The 6,000-nt window shown below is 48.6% G+C and overlaps 1 protein-coding gene across 4 annotated transcripts in view; it reads left to right on the forward strand.

Annotated features, from left to right (window-relative positions):
- Positions 1-6,000, forward strand: part of LOC123733181 (TBC1 domain family member 1) — a 32,027-nt gene that overhangs the window by 25,573 nt on the left and 454 nt on the right. The window lies entirely within an intron of this gene.

Consider the following 6,000-nt stretch of genomic DNA (forward strand, 5'->3'; position numbering starts at 1 on the left):
TTCCACATGTTCTTCTTACTGCCTGAATTCAAAATGTGATATTTTTTTTTTGGTCTCACCAAACTACACACAATACCCTCATAATGACAAAGTGAAAACATGTTGTTGTTTTTTAAAATCTTTGCAAATTTATTGAAAATTAAATACTTTCGGTCATGTTGTGTATTTCTGTATGTGGACACCTGTTCATCCATCATCTCATTACAAAATCATGGGCATTACAATGGAGTTGGTCCCCCCATTGCTGCTATAACAGCCTCCACTCTTCTGGGAAGGATTTCCACTAGATGTTGGGACATTGCTGCTATAACAGCCTCCACTCTTCTGGGAAGGCTTTCCACTAGATGTTGGGACATTGCTGCTATAACAGCCTCCTCTCTTCCTGGAAGGCTTTCCACTAGATGTTGGGACATTGCTCCTATAACAGCCTCCACTCTTCTGGGAAGGATTTCCACTAGATGTTGGAACATTGCTGCTATAACAGCCTCCACTCTTCTGGGAAGGCTTTCCACTAGATGTTGGGACATTGCTCCTATAACAGCCTCCACTCTTCTGGGAAGGATTTCCACTAGATGTTGGGACATTGCTGCTATAACAGCCTCCACTCTTCTGGGAAGGCTTTCCACTAGATGTTGGAACATTGCTGCGGGGACTTGCTTCCATTCAGCCACAAGAGCATTAGTGAGGTCGGGCACTGGTGTTGGGCGATTAGGCCCTGGCTCACAGTCAGCGTTCCAATTCATCCCAAAGGTGTTCGATGGGGTTGAGGTCAGGGCTCTGTGCAGGCCAGTCTAGTTCTTCCACACCGATCTCAACAAACCATTAATGTATGGACCTCGCTTTGTGCACGAGGGCTTTGTCATGCTGAAACAGGAAAGGGCCTTCCCTAAACAGTTGCCACAAAGTTGAAAGTACAGAATTGTCTAGAATGTCATTGTATGCTGTAACGTTAAAATTTCCCTTCACTGGAACTAAGGGGCCCGAACAATGAAAAACAGCCCCAGACCATTATTCCTCCTCCACCAAACTTTACAGTTGGCACTATGCATTGGGGCAGGTAGCTTTCTCCTGGCATCCGCCAAACCCAGATTGGTCCGTCGAACTGCATCACTCCAGAGAACCCATTTCCACTGCTCCAGAGTCCAGTGGTGCCGAGCTTTACACCACTCCAGCCGACGCTCGGCATTGCGCATGGTGATCTTAAGGCTTGTGTGCGGCTGCTCGGCCATGGAAACCCATTTCATGAAGCTCTCGACTAACAGTTCTTGTGCTGACGTTGCTTCCAGAGGCAGTTTGGAACTCGGTAGTGAGTGTTGCAAACCGAGGACAGACGATTTTTACGCGCTTCAGCACTCGGCGGTCCAGTTCTGTGAGCTTGTGTGGCCTACCACTTTGCGTCTGAGCCGTTGTTGCTCCTAGCTGTTTCCACTTCACAATAACAGCACTTACAGTTGACCGGGTTAGCACTAGCAGGACAGACATTTTACCTACTGACTTGTTGGAAAAGGTGGTGGTGCCACATTGAAAATCACTGAATCACTCTTCACTTTTAATTTTTACATTTTGTACAATTTTTATTTTAACCTTTTTATTTAACTAGGCAAGTCAGTTAAGAACACATTCTTATTTTACAATGACGCCAAACCCTCCCCCCCTAACCCGGACGATACTGGTCCAATTGTGCGTCGTAAGGACCATTCTAATGCCAATGTTTGTCTATGGCGGTTACATGGCTGTGTGCCTGTTTTTTATACACCTGTCAGCCATGGGTGTGGCTGAAATGGAAGAATCCAGCAATATGAAGGGGTGTCGACATTAGTGTTGTGTGTGTGTGTGTATATATAATGTATCTCATTTACGTAAGTAGTCACACCCCTTTACGTTGACACTCCACATTGAGCTCAGGTGCATCCAATTTCCTTTGATCATCCTTGATGTCGCCACAACTTGATTGGAGTTCACCTGTGGCCAATTTTAATTGGTTTTTGAACATGAAACCCACCTGTCTATGTAAAAGTCCCATAGTGGACAGTGCACGTCAGAGCAGAAACTATACCGTGAAGTCCAAGGAACTGTCCGGAGATCTCTGAGAGAGAGAGAGAATTGTGATCAGGCGTATATCTGAGGGGGGGAGGTTATAAAACAATTTTGAAAGTTTCCAAGAGCACAGTGCTCTCCAGACTACCCAGACTCTGCCTAGAGGTCACTGTCTGACCAACAACTGAGCAACCGGGCAAGAAGGACCTTGGTCAGGGAGGGGACCAAGAACCCAATGGTCACTCTGGCAGAACTACCGCGTGCCTGAGGTGAGATGGGAGAACCTGCCAAAAGGACAACGGTCTCTACAACACTTCACCAATCTGGGCTTTATGGGGGGGGGGGAGTGGCCAGACGGAAACCACTCCCTGATTAAAAAGGCACATGACAGCACACCTGGAGTTTGCAAAAGGCAGGTGAAAGACTCTGAGAGCAAAAGGCAAACGATTCTGTGGTCCAGGCACCGCTCATCACCTGTCTAACACCGTCTTTACCGTGAAGCATGGTGGTGGCAGCATCATGCTATGGGGATGCTTTTCAGCAGCAGGGATTGGGAGACCGGTAAGGATGGAGAGAACAATGAATGGAACCAAATACAGGCAAATCCTTGATGAGAACCCGCTTGAGTGCAAACGACCTTAGACTGCGGGGAAGATTTGCGTTCCAACAGGACATTGACCCCAAGCATACAGCCAAAGCAACGCTGGAATGGCTTCAGAACTAGAATGTGAAGTTCCTTGAGTGGCCCAGCCAAAGCCCAGACTTGAATCCCATTGAAACGCTGTGGAAAGACTTGAAGATTGCTGTTCACCGCCGCTCCCCATCTAACTTAACAGAGCTTAAGAAAATCTGCAAGGAACAATGGGAGAAAATCCAGATGTATAAAGCTGATGCAGACCTTCCCAAGACGACTCGAAGCTGACGCGGACCTTCCCAAGACGACTCGACTCGAAGCTGACGCGGACCTACCCAAGACGACTCGACTCGAAGCTGACGCGGACCTACCCAAGACGACTCGACTCGAAGCTGACGCGGACCTACCCAAGACGACTCGACTCGAAGCTGACGCGGACCTACCCAAGACGACTCGACTCGAAGCTGACGCGGACCTACCCAAGACGACTCGACTCGAAGCTGACGCGGACCTACCCAAGACGACTCGACTCGAAGCTGACGCGGACCTACCCAAGACGACTCGACTCGAAGCTGACGCGGACCTACCCAAGACGACTCGACTCGAAGCTGACGCGGACCTACCCAAGACGACTCAAAGCTGACGCGGACCTACCCAAGACGACTCGACTCAAAGCTGACGCGGACCTACCCAAGACGACTCAAAGCTGACGCGGACCTTCCCAAGACGACTCGACTCGAAGCTGACGCGGACCTACCCAAGACGACTCAAAGCTGTAGTCGCCACCAAAGGTGCTTCTACAAAGTATTGACCCAGGCGTGTGAATACTTATGTAAATGAAATATTTCTGTATTTCATTTTCAATAAATTTGCAAAAAATTCTAAAAAAACATGTTTTCACTTTGTCATTATGGGGTATTGTGTGTAGATGGGTGATGAAATACAATCTATTTAATCCATTTTGAATCCAGGCTGTAACACAACAAAATGTGGAAATAAGTTGAGGGGTCTGAATACTTTCTGCAGGCGCTGTGGCATAATGATATTCACAGATATAGTACATGTAGTCATGGAGACCTCAGCTGTAACCTAGCAACATAACATACAGGTATGATGCACAGTAAGTCATGTTCAGTAGTGGAGAGGAGAGACAGAGGGAGGAGGAGACAGACAGACAGACAGACAGACAGGGAGGAGAAGACAGACAGGAGAAGACAGACAGGGAGGAGAAGACAGACAGGAGAAGACAGACAGACAGGGAGGAGAAGACAGACAGACAGACAGACAGGGAGGAGAAGACAGACAGACAGACAGACACAGGGAGGAGAAGACAGACAGACAGACAGACACAGGGAGGAGAAGACAGACAGACAGACAGACACAGGGAGGAGAAGACAGACAGACAGACAGACACAGGGAGGAGAAGACAGACAGACAGACAGACACAGGGAGGAGAAGACAGACAGACAGACAGACAGACAGGGAGGAGGAGAAGACAGACAGACAGACAGACAGGGAGGAGGAGAAGACAGACAGACAGACAGACAGACAGACAGACAGACAGACAGGGAGGAGAAGACAGACAGACAGACAGACAGACAGACAGACAGGGAGGAGAAGACAGACAGACAGACAGACAGACAGACAGGGAGGAGAAGACAGACAGACAGACAGACAGGGAGGAGAAGACAGACAGACAGACAGACAGGGAGGAGAAGACAGACAGACAGACAGACAGGGAGGAGAAGACAGACAGACAGACAGACAGGGAGGAGAAGACAGACAGACAGACAGACAGGGAGGAGAAGACAGACAGACAGACAGACAGGGAGGAGAAGACAGACAGACAGACAGACAGGGAGGAGAAGACAGACAGACAGACAGGGAGGAGAAGACAGACAGACAGACAGGGAGGAGAAGACAGACAGACAGACAGGGAGGAGAAGACAGACAGACAGACAGGGAGGAGAAGACAGACAGACAGACAGACAGACAGACAGACAGGGAGGAGAAGACAGACAGACAGACAGACAGGGAGGAGAAGACAGACAGACAGACAGACAGGGAGGAGAAGACAGACAGACAGACAGACAGGGAGGAGAAGACAGACAGACAGACAGACAGGGAGGAGAAGACAGACAGACAGACAGACAGGGAGGAGAAGACAGACAGACAGACAGGGAGGAGAAGACAGACAGACAGACAGGGAGGAGAAGACAGACAGACAGACAGGGAGGAGAAGACAGACAGACAGACAGGGAGGAGAAGACAGACAGACAGACAGGGAGGAGAAGACAGACAGACAGGGAGGAGAAGACAGACAGACAGGGAGGAGAAGACAGACAGACAGACAGACAGACAGGGAGGGAGGAGAAGACAGACAGACAGACGGACAGGGAGGAGAAGACAGACAGACGGAGACAGACGGAGACAGACGGAGACGGACGGAGACAGACAGACAGACCAACGAACGAAGAGACAGACTAGAGAGATGTGCTAGAGGACAGTATCAGGGCAGTGAGTGTTGTTTGAGATGGTAATTCTAGTCCGGTCGAGTCTCAGCAGGGAACCTTAATTGTCATGACGCCGTCCGTCATGTCAGCCCATAGAGGTGTGGTGGCTCCACGGACCTCAGCGTCCGGCCCGGTCTGAACAGAACAGAGCTTTTATTCGGGTATTTTACTAGGATCCCCTTTTAGCTGTTGCAAAAGCAGCAGCTACTCTTCCTGGGGGGGTCCACACAAAACATGACAAACATAATACAGAACGACATTAGACAAGAACAGCTCAAAGACAGAACTAATTTAAATGTTTTAAAAAGGCAGACGTAGCCTATATATCAATACATACACACAAACTATCCAGGTCCAATAAGGGAGAGGCTTTCTGCAGCGAAGGTGCTGCTTTATCTGTTTTATTAAACCAGGTTTGCTGTTTTATTTTAAAGCATTATGAGATGGAAGGAAGTTCCATGCAATAAGGGCTCTGTATAATACTGTACGCTTTTCTGGAATTGGTTCTGGATTTGGGGGACTGTGAAAAGACCCCTGGTGGCAAATCTGGTGGGATAATTGTGTGTGTCAGAGCTGTGTGTGTGTGTGTGTGTGTGTGTGTGTGTGTGTGTGTGTGTGTGTGTGTGTGTGTCAGAGCTGTGTGTGTGTGTGTGTGTGTGTGTCTGTGTCAGAGCTGTGTGTGTGTGTGTGTGTGTGTCAGAGCTGTGTGTGTGTGTGTGTGTGTGTGTGTGTGTGTGTGTGTGTGTGTCAGAGCTGTGTGTGAGTTGACTCTGCAAACAATTTGTGATTTTTTTAACACATTAATGTTTCTTATAA

Source organism: Salmo salar, unplaced genomic scaffold, assembly GCF_905237065.1.
Source record: "Salmo salar unplaced genomic scaffold, Ssal_v3.1, whole genome shotgun sequence".
Classification (NCBI taxonomy): domain Eukaryota; kingdom Metazoa; phylum Chordata; class Actinopteri; order Salmoniformes; family Salmonidae; genus Salmo; species Salmo salar.